Raw genomic sequence first — 16,046 nt, forward strand, 5'->3', positions numbered from 1 at the left:
TTTCGTTTCACTTCTGTGTTTTTCTCAGCGAATTCGTAGTTTTTCTAGCGTCATCGATCGCTCTTTCTCTAGATCCCTGTTAAAAGCGGAATAAAATCGGAGAAACAACGAACGTTGGTTCCTCGGTTAATATTCGATTCACTCGATTCACGGGAGTTAAAGACGAGCTTCATTTCAACGAAATGTATCGAACAGAAATGTTTTCTTTCTTCTACCAGAGTTTTACATATTTTCGCATCGCCTGTGACGCGAGATTCGATCCCCACCGATCCGAAATAAGCCTGCCCTTGCTGACATTCGCGTAATATCGCAACGAGACAAACTTTTTAGAAAGCAACATCGGTTCGAATGATATCGCTTGGAAAATAACAGGGTATCGTGTGGCATTACGCCTGGCCGACGAAAACTGCAGTCATCCGTGATACTTGGAACGCAAAAAGGTGAAAGAAGAGAAATCTTAGAAAGTGATGATAACGCTGTATGACAACGCGCAGACTCGATCGCTTTCTAGAGGAGACGTCTATCATTCATCGACGCTAAACGTTATATCGCATTCGGTGAACTTTGCTCGTTAAACAGCTGAGTTTTCTCGATACAAGATTGCTTATAATAGTTTCTTTCCCCGCTGTCTTATCTTTCAACCGGTCGAGTAGAATGTAGCAACTTTTGCTTGTCTATGTTTGTTCGATAACAACGATCCCGGGAAAAAAATTTCCAGGAACAATATATATTAAATAGAACTATCAGCGATAAGAATCGAAGGGATTTTTACAAAAGTGTTATGTACAAGTTATCGCAGATTATTGTAAGCTCGGCGGTTGTGATTCGTCACTTCGAGATAAAATTATATAATATCAGGCGAATACGTGGCTAACATTATCACGATAATGTGTTTGTCTTAGATTTCGACACAATTCCAAGTTGTCGCCTGATTTTGAGTTTTACGCGAGTCATCTGTTACCTATTAACGTTTATTACATGCAAGTCATCGATCCACCGCCTCTGATGTAATTCCTCATGATGTATTTGCAAAACGCAAGTCTAAAGTCGACAGGCGAGCTCATCGAACTTCTCGTAATCGATGTTTGTTTCCGACGTTAATCGTTTCTCATTTCTTTACTGCGCGTTCTCTGTCAAATCGATCGAAGTGAATGACTTAAAGCGGCAATACGAGACGCGATCGCTATAGTGAAAATCTGGAATGAAATTGATCGTAAAACAAGCATACGCCCGATATATCGTATCAATGTTAATTTCGAGTTTCGTAAGAAATCGTCATCTGTCGAGCGACGTTCTGAAAGACCTTAAAACCTGAAAGAGCTCGGGGCTTAGAGTTATCAAGGATTACAGGTAATCGAATAAAATATTAAGGCGGATGCATCTTCGGTTGAATGAAGAGTCAAATCTCCGACTTCGTAATATGCTTTTTCTTCGAATTTATCGTGCATTCAATTCCAAAGCACGTTGATGAAAGATTTCTTATTTTCTTCTAAACGAAAATTAGGACAAACAAGTGCAAATATAACTACGACAATTGCGTGATGATAAATTTTTTTTTAGGGTACCAATCTCTTGCGCATCCACCTGCTTCTATTTTACGAATAAAGGCTGGTCGGGCGTTGCTTGATATTCATTTCCGACGCGTCCACAAACTTCTCTCGAATTATCAACGACTGTTAGATAAACGAAACGTTTCCACAAAAAAAAAAAGTTACCCGAAGGGGCGCGGTTTAACGAATGGAACGCGGTCGCCGCAATTCTCGCGCTATTTGAAATTTCAATTTCAAATAGCCTGAAATCACGAGCGTTTTTCCGTGAATTCGCGAAATATGCGACAACGGTTGTGAAAGTTGCGTTGGAAATCAGCGAGCGAAATCGGCGAGAAGATTAAACGCGAGTGCAATTTTAGCGAGTGGCAAAGTGCAACGTAGTTGCATCTGGAAATAAAACGGTCAGGAGGAGAGAAAACTGCCGAAAATAACGGCGCAACGAGGCGTCCCGCGATGGAAACAAAAACATCTGAAGGAGACGAGAAGCGGACGGCTGAAAAGACGCCCTTTGTCGCGAGCAAGCAATTTTCCCGGAAATAGCGGTCCATCGAGCGCGCCAGAGATTCGTTTTCGAGAACCTCACAGGATCGCATAGAAAGAGAACAGAATTTAACGATGCCGATGAATTTCACAGGTTATTTGTTTAATAGCCCAGGAAATCAAAAGAGCGCGCGAATTCAACTTCGAATAATCAAATAATTACAATTTGCAAACAGCGCGTTGTTTCGATGTAAATTCCAACGAATCTGCGTGAAAGGTAGGGAAACTGATGGAATTTTGTCGGTGAAAATCGATCCTTGAAAGAAGGAAAATTAAATGAGGAACGCATCCGTAATGCGCGCGGAGATTATTAACTGTCTGACGGCATAATAAAATAACAAGGATAAGATTTATCCTGAAAGATCTAGAATGTAATTATTTCATTATCTTAAAGTTTCTTGCGTTTCTAATATCGGACGTAAAACAATAATATGTACTTTCAACTTTTTATACGAAGTAAATATCCTGAATAAATATAAAAATATTATGATACTATGTTTGACAATTTGGCGAACCTCTTTCTCTCGAGTTACACCGTGGAAGGGTTAACCGGCAGCGTTGATCACACGTGTTTCGTTAATATGTCATTTTCCGACCGGTCGTTTGTGCAAACTCTCGAAATTAGATTTACCGTGGCATTCGTGTCGCTTCGTTTTCAAAGGGAAACCACTTGTACAATCGTGTGTAACAACATTCTATCGAGCGTAAAATAGTTTTTATCCCAGTAACGTTCCGCGTAAATTTGTCACGATGATGTAACGGTATCGTGGATTGTCGAGCATACAAAGTCGTTTCGCAAAAGTCATCTCGTTTGGAAAATCCGTGCAATTTCTGCAGGGGCAACCGTTCGATTGCGACCGGTTTGCCCGCGTAAATGACAAAAGGCGAACTCGGCCCGGCCACGCTTTTAACCTTGAAACCGTAACAAGAGACTCGCGATTGGCTCTCGAGTTTGGTCCAGACTAGCGTTCGAGATTCCTTTCTCTCTGAACTAGAAGAAAAAGAGAAAAGAGGAACGAGAAAAAGAGAAGAAATGAAAGTGGAAGGTCGGCAGAGGCGAAAGGCAAACGGTCACGGATGGAAAGGGAGGCAGCGAGTACGGAGAATTGGTATTTCGTCAAAAATTCAGTTGCCGGTGGCCCGTTCCCTTTCCTCTCTCCTTTCGTTCCGTGCAAACATTGGAAACAGATATTTTCCGAGCAAACAGTCGTAGTTCTGTCGTAGTTCCCATTAACCGGTTGGTTCTTCCGTTGCTGCAGTTTCTAGAGAAAATAAATTAAACGAGAGCGAGCCGAGTGTCGCGCTAGCACTCGATATTCGTCGGAACATAGCGCCATCAACGATCGCGTCTCTTCCTCGCTAAAGTTTTTCTTGTCTTCCCTCGAGAGAGAATCCCCAAATTCTCGCGATCTCCGAGCCACATAACAGAAATATTTGCACCGGTAGCTATCACGTTTGTTTTCCTCGTTTATTGCGTGTCCTGGATCGCGTCACGTTTCCTGACCCCTTGTCGAACGCGTTCGTGGTCCTCGAAAGACACTCGGAATGCTCGCGCGCTTCAGCTCGTTTCTTATCTCGGTAGCGTATCGAAGAGAGGGAATCGAAATCAGGAGAATAAATGCCAAAGGCTTTACGCAGAGAACATGAGACGAACGAATGATTACGTGGTGACTAGACCAAAAGAAAACCGGAGACAGAGAGGAAGGAAGGAGGGGGAGGGGCAAGTGCTAGCTGTTTATCGGGTCGAGGTCAGATATAGTACAACTTGTGGAATTTTTCTCTGCGTCGATAATTAAAAAAGACCAATCTTCTTACTAAAATCTTCGTGCAGGACCGACCGCGATGATCGAAATAAGCAAAGTTTTTCTCCGTTCGATGGAACCGTCAGCTTGTTCGAGACTTCGCCTTTTGCCCTGCTCCCTTCTCCATTGTTCCGACCGAGAAAGCAGTTTCGTGAAAAAGTAAACTCTCTAATAAAGAATCAAACTTCCGGATGTGTTCTTTGGAGATAGTAAGGGCGAGTGAGAGTTATTTCGAGGTATCGATTAAATCATTTTTCCCTCCGAGCCAACTTTTGATACGGATCGACGGAGGCGATATTTAACAAGCGCCTAAAACCCATTTCTTTCACACGAGCCCTACTCTAATATAAATTATTCTCTTTCTTCTTCTTACGATATTATTCGTTAGGTTCGCAATTACAATTTCTTTCTTCACCGAATGAAAGACTCTGCATAATACTGGCGCAATTTCATCACGTACGATGAACCTAAGAAAGCGTGGCAGAGAATTTTTCACCGCTAATGCAGGATAGATATCGATCACGGAGGTACGCACTTGCAACCAGAAACGTGCACGATAGTCCGTAGATCGAAGGATGAATTTGATCACGTGTCAGGTACTCTGTCAACAGTTGGTATATACCATAGAGTGGATTTTCGGATTGCCGCCACTCGTAGAAATCGGAGGTATAGGAATTAATTAAAAGTGCCCGTTGAAAATACTGAAGCGAGAACGCGTCCTTCCGTGAATGCCTGCGAATCAGGTTAATAAGATACACAAGCAAGTATCGTCACTACAATCTTTCGTGATTTCGGATTTCGATGTACAATGCGTATTTTGTTCGGTTCGTACCGAGAATCTGCATTAGCACCTCGGTGAACTGCGAAGGCCAGCTTGTTGTTAGGCACAGATCGAAAAAGACCACGAAATAAAAAAACTGTCGCTCTAGGAACGTTAATCTGAACCGCTCACGCGGCTAACTTGTGAAAATTCTAAAAACTTTAATGCCCGAGCACCTGATTGCCGCTTATCGTATAAAATTCCATAAATTTTCTCTACCTTTTTTTTCGCGGAATTAATTAATTTGGCAAATAAGCGGCTCGTTTATCTTTCGATGAAAAATCATATTGTTCGGCGAATTATACTATTCGATGTCGCAAAAAGTATGTATGTATGCACCGGGAGAAAAGAGTACTGCGCTGCTATTTCACGCATCGTATTCAGTTTGCACGAGGCGAAAAGCAAAACTGTGGCGGGGGCAGACTTTTTCAGCAAAGCCGACGCGATTGACGAAACACGGGACAACAGCACCCCGAGCCTCGCAGTGAGAATTAACCAGGCCGGGACTCGCGATTAACGCCCGAAGCAATAGGATTAGCTGCCTTTTCTAACCAGCTTTGTTTCGCGTCCTCGTTTACACGAACGAGGACGCCAGAGCAAACAGAGGAGAACAGGTGACGGTAACTTACAGATAATTTAATTTGTCAGAGTTGTACGATCTCGTAGCTTTGGTTGATGAGAAGATATTAAACATATTAACGAGTGAAAACACGCGCTACGTGCTTGGTTTGATTCGTTTTTCGCGTTTCCATTATTATTAACGGTGCGACGAGCGGCAGCGCGAGATGGGAACGGGAGATGGACGAAAAGGGAACGCAAAACACTACCTTTGGGAGAATTCGTTGTGAGACCGATGAGAGAAACGGTATACGTACGTTTATCCACCACCATAATTCAAAGCCACCGTGTAAACTTGTGTTTTATTCTCACGAAGCACTCTGTTTCTCAAAACCGACGACGTTATCTTAACACGGATAACGTAAACGCAAACGTTCGAGTTAAGCTGTAACACCGCGCGACGATGGTATTACAGCGAAAAAATTTGGTCCTTCACATATCGAATTTCACGAAGCAAAACCTGATTCCTGATTCGGTTCTTAGATGGTCGTTCATCACGAGACATCGATACATGTACGTATGTAGTCGTATCCGAGACTCGCGTGCACGTATATGCCGTACGTTTTCGAACGATCGTGATAAACAGTCTGAAAATGTCCTCTAATAAGATCTATGTGCCAACTGTCCGAAACCGATTTAACGTCTGCACGATTTCGAACGTCGACGGCAGTTATCAAGTAGGTTGGCCCGGACGGACCGTTTCGCTCCTCCAACTTTTCTTCTTTAAAGGCTAGTCAGAAAGTTTAGATAATCCTTGGAAGATTTAAACGAACATGAAAGTCGGTCGCGGAGGTGATTTCAAACGACGAGTTAACTCGTTATGTTCGTTCGACAGGTTAAATTGGGGATCGAGTTTGAGAGCTGAAAGTTGAAAGGCGTCGCTACAGGCTTAAGAGTATCTTCTAACGGGACGAGGAATCAAATCTTTTCTAGCCGCTTTAACGACGTCTTTCGCAACGCGCTCTAACACGAGCGCGATGCGCGGGTGGTAAATAGCGAGATTAAACGCGGTCGTAACCTCGAAAGCATCGTCGAAAGCAGCACGGCGGCAGCACTAATCCAGCGAGCGCCGATTGCGCGAGATCCATTGAATATTTATGAAAACGAAATACTTTGACGACATATTGAGTCGACGCCCACGCGTCTCTGTGTTCTCTCCCTGTTCGCCTCGTCGCGGCCCTTTCGCCAAAGATTTCGTTTCGCCTCCTTCGCTCGATTCCTTGACTAGATTAAGGACAAGATAAAAATAAAAGGCAATTGAAAAAAATCAAAGAGTAGAAACTTTTCGATATCGAGTGTGTTGCGACGTGACACGTGCTCCTAGATTTTACTCTTTCTTATTCAACCGCGGTACGAGTTCAACGCACACATGCTACCACTGCTAGCCAATTCAACGAATCCATATACGTGTACGTAGATGGTACGATTAACTTCGCGGTACGAACGAAGTTAGGCAGGTTTTATAACTCAAAATAAAAGGAAAATCAAAATTAACGCAAAATTGTTTTGGAAGCGCCAGTTTCGAGAATCAACAGAAGGTTATTCTATATGCGAAAATAAGTTGAAAATACAGAATAAAATTCGAGAGAATTGTATTTTTAAACGAGTTTAGTTAAAAATTTTTTAATTCAAACTCGATTTTTTTCGAAAATGTCTTGTTCTATATTTTCGACATATTTTCGCACATAGAATAATTAATCGAATACACTATACAGTACAAATACAAGTATACGCAGTTTACTTGACAAATTTTTACGCAACGTAATTTTTTTATTCTTAATTTTTGTCTTATTTCGAGCCATAGAATTTCGCTGACTTCGCTTATGCCACGAATTTAGGCCCACGACGTGTATAGCGACGCCGGTCGAAGATTTGTCTGGTGTACGAACCTGAGGTAAATTTCTCTGTAATACATTTGACTTTTATCTTTTTCCGAACTTCCAAACGACCAAATATTTAACCGCGCCGGCACGAACGCAAAATAAATCAAGGTCGATTTTTCAGGAGATCGAGGAAAGCCATGGAAAAATAGAGGGAATTAGAAGGAGTATTTATCGAAATGGTCTCGAACGGGGCTTGGCTTGGAGGGCGTGCATAATAGCAAGAAGCAGCGACAAAAGCGAAAGGCTTGTTCCTTTTCCGACGCTAGAGCAAAGCCCCGTGTGTCGCGAAGAGAGAGAGAGGTTGGACGGCAAAGAAGGAAAATGGGCGGGAAACACGGCCGCTCCTCCCGCAGCCTGGCCAAACGACTTAATGGCCAGTTATGAACTTTCTTCATCTAAGTTTCGAGTACTTTTTTGCGTATAAATTGAAATTTTTATCGGGCATTCCGTGTTCCTTAACGAGCGTCTCTTAGCACTTTCTGCTCGAGAAGTTCCGCGATCCGCGCGATCAGTCACGGTAGCAAACTCGGTGGTAACGCGCCAATTCGCCTTGCAAAACGAGCTTTATACAGTTTCCTGTTTTGCGATTCGTTCCAAGATTTACCAAATACGAGACTCTTGAATTTCCGAGACTCGTTAGGTGGTTCGGTCTTTGTGTCTCTCGAACATTTCGTTGAGAGAATTTGAAACAGACGTTACGTTTGCCAACACCTTCTCCTCCATCGTAACAATTTTCAATAATTTTTCATCTCACGATATACAAAATTTTGCGACACCCCAAAAGACATATCGTATTTAATTGGATACCGTACATTCACACCGACTATTGCGCATATGTAGTTAGATATCGCGTGTTTTAAAAATTCGGCACACCGTACATCGGTTGTAAATCGAGACCCTATCGCACAAAAATCACGTGGTATCCAAAGATCGATGGCCAATTTCTTGCTCGATCGGTTCTGTCAGTTAGATCAGAGTAGGACATTCTGGCCGCGCTAAGCGGTCAAACGCGAGACTCTCGATTACCTCTCTCCTCATTTTCGACCGCTTTCAACTCGGAAGTCGTTCTTCTTCTTTCTTTCCTGATAGCTGCTTGTCTAGACGCATCTCGTCCCGCCGACTGCGCACTTGTTCGCGCACGAAAGCTTCCCCTTAGCCCGGAAACGAAACACACGCTCGTGATACGTGCTCGCTCCGTGTATCTTCCTAAAAATAACAACCACTTCTCCCGTTCTACGTCGCGGCACGGAACTTCACTGATTTTATTTATTTGATCCGTACCGTCCGATCGCATCGACCTCGAAACTCGCTCTCGACGCCTCCACAAAATCACTGAAACTCATCTCGCAACACGATTTCCTTTACGATCGACGGAGCTTCGCTCTCTCTGTCTCTCTGTCTCTCTCTCTCTCTCGCTCTTTCGTCCTTCGTTCTTCTTTGCTTTGTCATTCATGCGATTTAAAACTCCTGGGAACGGCAAAGTTACGCGAAGGATTTTCAATTACTTTCGAGAAACGCGTTTAAAAGCTACCTTTGTAGGTAACGCATGCTCGCCCGTTAAAATTGGAGGCAAAAGATTCTAGAGAGGTTGCGGTATCTCCGAGATATTCCGTCGCGTGGAATCCGAGGAAAAATTTAACGCGAGGTCGCAGGCAGCAGCGGGGCGAAGCGAAGCAAAAATCGAGCTTCGAAATAGTCGGATCAGGGTGTCAGGAGTGCAAGAGTTGCCGGGATTAAACGCGATTAATCATCGCGGTCTCTGAAAACAGATGGACGATGTGGCTGCGAACAGAAGAAGAAAAAAAAGAAACGGTGCTGGCATTTTCGGTGATTTTACAGAAGCCGGAGCAGCCTCGACATGTCCCGGAATCGTTGGGCGGAATTTATGGACCGCCTAGTTCCTGGCCCAGAAAACAACTACCGCGAAAATAACGCCGAAGCTTCGTTGGTCTTTCCTTTTCTCGAGATCTCGTAATTTCGTCAGATGGACTTGATGGAGCGAGAACTTCCATCGTTCGTGCAGTCACCAACATCGCCGACAGGCATCGTGTACTTCGGGTAAGTAATCAAAGAACGATATTTCAGGACTGGGTCAAGTTTAACTGTAGTTTATGCTTGTTCGATGTTGCTGCTATTGCTGGGTCTCTATAAATTCGGGACTTTGTCTCGGCGTTCCTCCCTCGACCGTCGCCGAAACAGACGCAAAGAATCGATGGATTAAGGGGACGGGCTTCGTTACCAAGTTCCGAACAAACTTCTCCGTTTACACTACTTCGCTTTAATACAATGTGCTTGTTTGCAGGAAGCAAAGTACGGGTAGGTACATATTCGCAGGACAAAAGGAGACGAACGATACGACACCGAAAAGGATTTCATTCTGGTAGATGCACGGATGCATCGCGATGACTTCTTAGACGAGGTAATCCTTGCCGATCCACGAGCGTTCCTAGGTAATCAGAAACCGCGTTTACATAAGATTGGCGCTTTTACAAAGGCAAACAGGAAACCGAGCAGATCATTGCAATACGAATAGCTTTAGATACAACGAGTAATTGTTTCAGCTGTAGATACGTAGATGATTTCGAAAGGCACCAGTGGCCGATCGAGACGAAATTTGGTGGGTATCGTGAGACGAGATAGTAATTAAACGTTGTACAATTAGAAGTGAAATATAAAATCTTAACTTCGAAATGCATCAAGTCATGCATTCGAACGATATAGATCTCTACATCTCTGACAGACGACCACAGAAAAGTATAAGTCAGAATTATTAATTCCGCAAGGAAGCATTTATACTACTCAAAGTGCAATGTAAGCTTAGCTATTATATTTTGGATATACCGTTAGAATCTCGGAAAAATTGAAATTGACTCGTATTAGATAGAATCATAAAAAAAAGAAAGTAATGTAGAAAATACTAGCGTACTTATCCTGTTGACCAAAATTTGACTTATATAACTTCTCATCAGAGATATAGGAAATAGATATCGAATTTAAGGTTTTATATTTCAGGTCTTCTATCTGGTACAATGATACCTACCAAATTTCGTCCCGATCTGCATTGGAAATAATATCCATTGTTTCGTCCTGCTTTTCTAACGAAGAAAGCTCCTCGAATCCCGCGTGCTTTCAAGGCTTTATATTAATGTTAATTTCGAGCCAAACTGCTCCTTCCTGATCTTTTGTTTCGATACAGCACACGGAGAGTAGGGTACACTTTATATACCTGTAGACAAAATACATGTAAAACGTGATATAAAAAAAGACCGCGTAATATTCCTGACGGATTAAATTTCTACATGTTACGCGAATACCTTGGCTCCGATGTCTAAATCGCACGCTATCGACGCGCCTATGGAATTTCCAGCTCGAGTTATGCCATCCATATACTACGTCAAGGTGGGATTTTTGATGTATATATTTGACGTAAATACGACAGAAAATCATTCAAAACATATTTCTCCGACGTATTGGCGTACTAGCGTCTGTTTCTCTGGTAGGAAATCCTTACGCGTGGAACTATGTCTAACCCAAATAATTAACATGTGCGTTCAGGCTCATACATCTGACGGTTCTAAAAATCCCACCTTTAAATAACCAGCTTCTCACCAGTGTTAAATGATTAACCCTTTCGCTATCGCGTGTTACACATATACGACGCACTAGTTGCCTTTCATAGCCTCACCGTTACACGTATGTCACACATTCTAAAAGCCGTTTGGATTGTCTATTTGTTATCTTTTATCACTATATATGTAAAAATATATGTTATATTATGTAAGACGTTGAAAATTCGAAATTTGTACTGCGTACAGAGGCTTCTTCAATCGGCAATAACGAAAGCTTCTGTTAACGATAAGTATAATATAGGTATAATGTACTTTGCATTCGATTGATTATCTTTCTAATAATCGATGCCTCTTTCCAATCAGTCGTTAATTCTAAATCTTTCACTTTCGAAAGTAAGCAAACTCGCACCACGACAATACACGTTTATCGCAATGTACATAAATACATGTATAGTATAGAAGTAGGATCGATATTTATATCCCGGATGCCAACATCCGACTTTACGTATATCCTTCTGGAATCTACCGAGGCATTCGCGAATTTATACGGAATGCAAGATACAGGAAACTCCCCGGTGGAATTCGTTAATCGAGGGTTTAAAGGTGTGCCACCCACGCACGGTCTTCCTCCCAAACTGGCACGATATTGTCTGGTCGCGTACAAATCGCGTTTTTTCGAGGGTGTGACGCGTTACACCGAGAGATAGCAGTGGTTTTCGGGCCAGTTATCGTAAAATCGTTCTCGTTTTGACGATGAGCTTGATTCGGAACCACTTTAGTTACCAGAAAATTGCATTTTTGCTTTCCATATTGCAACACACAACGATCCCCGTTTTTATCATCGACGAGGGTCGCGCCCTTTTTAAATTCGAATCGATTCACTGGAATAAATAAAAACCCCAGCAAAATGCAAATTATCGATGTCACAGCGTGTCAGAAAGTGCACGAGATATGTATAATGTATAACGCCAGAGATGGCGTTCGATAACGAACGATGCGCCGTGCAAATTACGAACGCTGATGACGATAAATCAAAGAAGGTGCCACAGCGCTTTTTCCTCCGAGCTTTCTAACTCTCGCGATTGTATAAGGTCGTGGATCGGATATTCGTCGATCTGGCGTTCTTTTTCAGGCTATTGTTTCACAGGAGGACAAGGATCGAAGACGAGTCGTCGCGATAACAGCCATCGTTTACAGGGAACGAGAAACGACGAATCATCCGGTGCAGCACTATAATCGTCCACGAAATCGTCAGAGTTTCTGATGGAAAAAAATTCTATCGCCGTGTTAATTGACGCGCAACGCCCAAGTAAGTAGTTTCGGGTGATCGTCCATTCTTATCGTGGATAGATCGAACGAAAGTCGACTTCTTTAAGAGTTTCCGAGAATGGAAAAAACGACGTTCTTGTATCGGAGAGAACAGAGATCCGCCAGGCAGTCGTAAATCTCTTTTCCTCTGGCTGGTAAGTCGTTGTACGATCGGTATCACGACGTATCACGGGGGCGAGGTCGAATCCTCGTAGGAGGAAGTAGATGACCCATGACGAAATCGTTCACTGGTCTTCGGCTGTGGTCGAGCCTACCCACGTAACTCCTTTCGGTGACACTGACTTTCGTATCGATTATGTAACAATTAGTTCACGATACCGGGCAAACTAGTTTTCTGCTCTAGATACGGTAACGGCTGGCCTGTTCTCGATCGAAAGAAATCCAAAGCGCACGATACGATCGCGAGGTAGCCGCGTTTCATTGCGTTCTCCTTACGATCCAATAGGCACAACAGTAGCAAACCAAGATGCATCCGTTCTGTGAACTAGTTCAACGTTAGATCCGAACGTCCTTTCTCGTTAAAGAATTTGACGATTCTTCTTGGACAATTCCTCTGGTCACTTCTCCTCGTGGACCTATCGTTGTATTATGTATACCTTTCCCGGTTACAAAGAGAATTCTCTATTAGGAGAACGTGGCGTTTAAATCCTTAAAACCTGTATACGTACCAGGTTCATACAGATGCTCGAAGAACTCTTGAGATTTGACGAGAAATGCTCTTATCCCGCTCTTCCATCCGGATCAAAGTTCATTTCCGACGATTTTCCAGCTAGTTTTCGCTCGCGAAGCGAAACACCTTCGACAAGGCCTGTCGCGAGATTTTCCTTATCGTGGTTGCTATAGAAAATCCTATTATCAGGTAGGTTTGTTGAAAGAGAGGAAGGCAAGAAACGGGAAGAAAGAGAAGGAAAGAGAGAGAGAGAGAGAGAGAGAGAGAAGGAAGCGGCGGTGGTCGGCGCAATATGCCGAGCTACTTCGTCCGGAAATAATGTGGAAACGGCAAATATTATTTTAACCGTCGATTTATAGAGTGGGCCCGTCACTCTGACGAGAACCAAGCATTGTTGTTTCCTAACTTGTTTCAACGTTCGGCCGGCGCACGCGCGCTCCGCTTCCTTTCCAAACCCGCTAATTATAAACAGCTGCGAGTCCACCATTTCTCTTCCGTCTGTTTCCGCAAAAACCCATTCGCCGCGATCGATGACGAGAAGTAAGAAAAGAAACAAACTACATTCTCGATGTTTCGTTCAAAAATTCCTTCGTTTTTTCTTCCAAATATATACAAAAGGATCGACGAGAATTTAAATCAACAGCGGAAATTTGATTAATATCAAGCGAACAGAGTTGCTCAAAACCGTGAATAATGGTCGCGTTGCAAAGGGTGCGCTGCAAGCGTACAAAAAGGAAACTTTATCGCGCGTAAAAATAATGCAGCGAGCAGAGGCTGTAAAAGAGTGGACGTCCAAATCCTTTAACGAAATGGGCTGCATAAAATCTGCATAAAGTACGTGTAGTTTGTAACGGGTGTAATTCACCCGACCGCGTATACGAACGACGAATAATAATTCATGCTTTTTCATAAATATAGCGAGCTCTGTGGAGGGACGTTCTCCGATCCGGTGAAAGACTGATGCAAATTCGATTTGTTTGTCATTTTAATTCTATTCATAACTCAAAAATTCTGCAAACGTTCTCCGGGGAAAGGACGACACACGTTCATAAGTTGAAAACTTCTACAACGCGTTTTAATTCGAAATTTCTTTTGTTCCGCATTTCGAAATCCGCGCAAATGCGTATCGTCGATAATAATCAACCATTCATCGCAAATATCGCAAATTATTGAGAATGATTTTGTTTTTGTTCTCCTCTTTCGCTTTTTTCCCTGCGTGTTGTATTTGATCTGCCTGTATCGTAATATACCGCGCAAACAAGCATAAATAAATAAACATACCTGTGTGTAAATAAACGTACGCATAATGTTTGATAGAATATCCGATCGCGTCAGAAACTCCAGCGGCAAAACAAAGCTGTGCTTTGAATTGCGACCCGATTTGTCACGTCAGACTCTTCCGAGTTCCTTCTATCGTTTGATAAGAAAAAGCAAGGGAAAAAGGGGGAAACAGAAGTGTAATGAAATTGTTTTCGGCCGATGGTCGATCCGTAAGAGGACAAAAAGATCGGTTCGCGAGCGGCACAGAAAATTAATAAGAATCACCGGGTCGTGAATAATTCTGCAAAGTTCGATCCTTGAAAGTTTAAAAGCTACTGACGAAGAAAAAGCGTGGAGAAGTTTCGAGAAGCCGACAACTTTATCGAAGCGATCAGCTCTAATAGAAATATTTCGATCCACGAAAACTCTTACGGTTGAACTGGGAATTGAATACGCGAATATATTCAGAAGTACTAGAGAGGAGGGGGCATGAGGAGAAGCTTCGTTTAGCTAATAGACATCTTCGCAGATTAATAAAATATACAGGTGAAAGAGAATAACGAGCAATTAGACTAGTTCGATCGATACAAGTAGTCATTCCTCTAGCGAAAGAAAGAAAAGAAAAGAAAAACGGTTGGCTAGGCAAACAAAAAAGACAAAGATTTAATCATTGGAACAAAAATGCTGAATTGAATATATATACATATTCAGTGGCGAAAGTCTACATACACATACCGAATTTTGTGTGTCTGGCTTACCAAAGGAATTAAAGATGCACTCTTTATCAGAAAATTATTTATACTTATATATAATACGATTATTACTCATGTATATTTAACGGGAATTAAACAAATGAAAACATTTTACTCACAAATCTCGGGATAAAACTGTAGCAGAGCTTTAATTTTTTCAACGTCAAGAAAATAGCGGTCATTATTGATACTTACGTACGAGATATTTACTGACAAATGCATATATTACAAGAAGAAAATGTCATAATTGCCGTATTATCTGCACGAATATTTTTGGTACATTAACGCAAATATTGTTAAAGCGCAGCATAATTTAGTCGCTTTTGTCTTTATCAAGAAAATAATGTAATTTTCATAACATTGTATATTATATTATTTTTTTACTTCTTTTTTTTAATAACGATGAAACCGAATAAATTACGCTACACTTTAATAATATACGCGTTAATGTGCTAAAGAGCTTCATAAAGCTAATGTTTCAAATGTAACATATTACACATAGAGAGTGTATGCAAAGCTTTATGACCAACTGTATACAGAGGTTCCGAGATTCTTGCGTTATTTAATCTACGAATAACTCAAGTTGCACATACATACAGCAGAATATTTGGTCTATCGAAATGGGAACACGGTTTCCGTGCTTCCGTGCTACCACACACTATTCGTTTTTACGTTTCAAAACTGCTAACAGCTACTCGAAGGATCTAATAAGAGCTTCTTTACTGCTTTCATTTCTGCAGCAAAATTGCTTCACCGCCTGTAACAATGTCCAGCTACCGATTTGATTTTTCTTGCACGCGTTTCCCTCCCACGGGAAAAACTGTGACACGTTCGCCCGTCGTTTCGTCTACGATAATTGCAATATTACTGGCTCACGCGTCACGAAAACTCTCTCTCGAGAGATAAACGATCGTACGAAACGCTTCTTTTTCCTCGCATCGTCGACAATTCTACGTTTCACCTGAACGAACATTTGATTCGCTTCAAAGAGTAATTGAAAGTAATTACTTTCCTGGAACCTCGATATTTCACTGACGACGAATCGTGCGTAAAACAATAGGAAAAAAGGACACGCGATCGCATGCTAAGACCGAGCAACGTTTATCGTTCTCACTGTGCAACGTCGGTTATCCGACCATCAATTATCTAAACCCCCAATTACACGAAAGCTAGTCTCGCGACTGTTAATTATCCAGATGCACGATTAGAAAATCTTGCAATTTAGATATGGAAACGCATTTCTATCTACATGT

The 16,046-nt window shown here is 42.2% G+C and overlaps 1 protein-coding gene and 1 long non-coding RNA gene across 3 annotated transcripts in view; one reads left to right on the forward strand and one right to left on the reverse strand.

The window, feature by feature from the left end:
* The window catches only part of LOC100645210 (slit homolog 3 protein), a 31,812-nt gene that overhangs the window by 4,866 nt on the left and 10,900 nt on the right, over positions 1-16,046 (reverse strand). The window contains exon 1 of one of the 2 annotated variants that reach the window (XM_048410323.1): positions 8,240-8,359. The exons of the other annotated variant lie outside the window; for it this stretch is intronic. The gene's annotated coding sequence lies outside the window, so the exon portion shown is untranslated. Of the gene's footprint in view, positions 1-8,239; positions 8,360-16,046 lie in introns of those variants that run through there. 2 annotated transcript variants of the gene reach the window in all.
* Positions 44-11,141, forward strand: LOC110120111. The gene is made up of 5 exons (XR_007225789.1): positions 44-1,350; positions 1,561-5,326; positions 7,135-7,224; positions 7,335-9,271; positions 9,516-11,141. It is a non-coding gene; the product is annotated as an uncharacterized LOC110120111 (long non-coding RNA).

This window comes from Bombus terrestris, chromosome 11 (assembly GCF_910591885.1).
Source record: "Bombus terrestris chromosome 11, iyBomTerr1.2, whole genome shotgun sequence".
Classification (NCBI taxonomy): domain Eukaryota; kingdom Metazoa; phylum Arthropoda; class Insecta; order Hymenoptera; family Apidae; genus Bombus; species Bombus terrestris.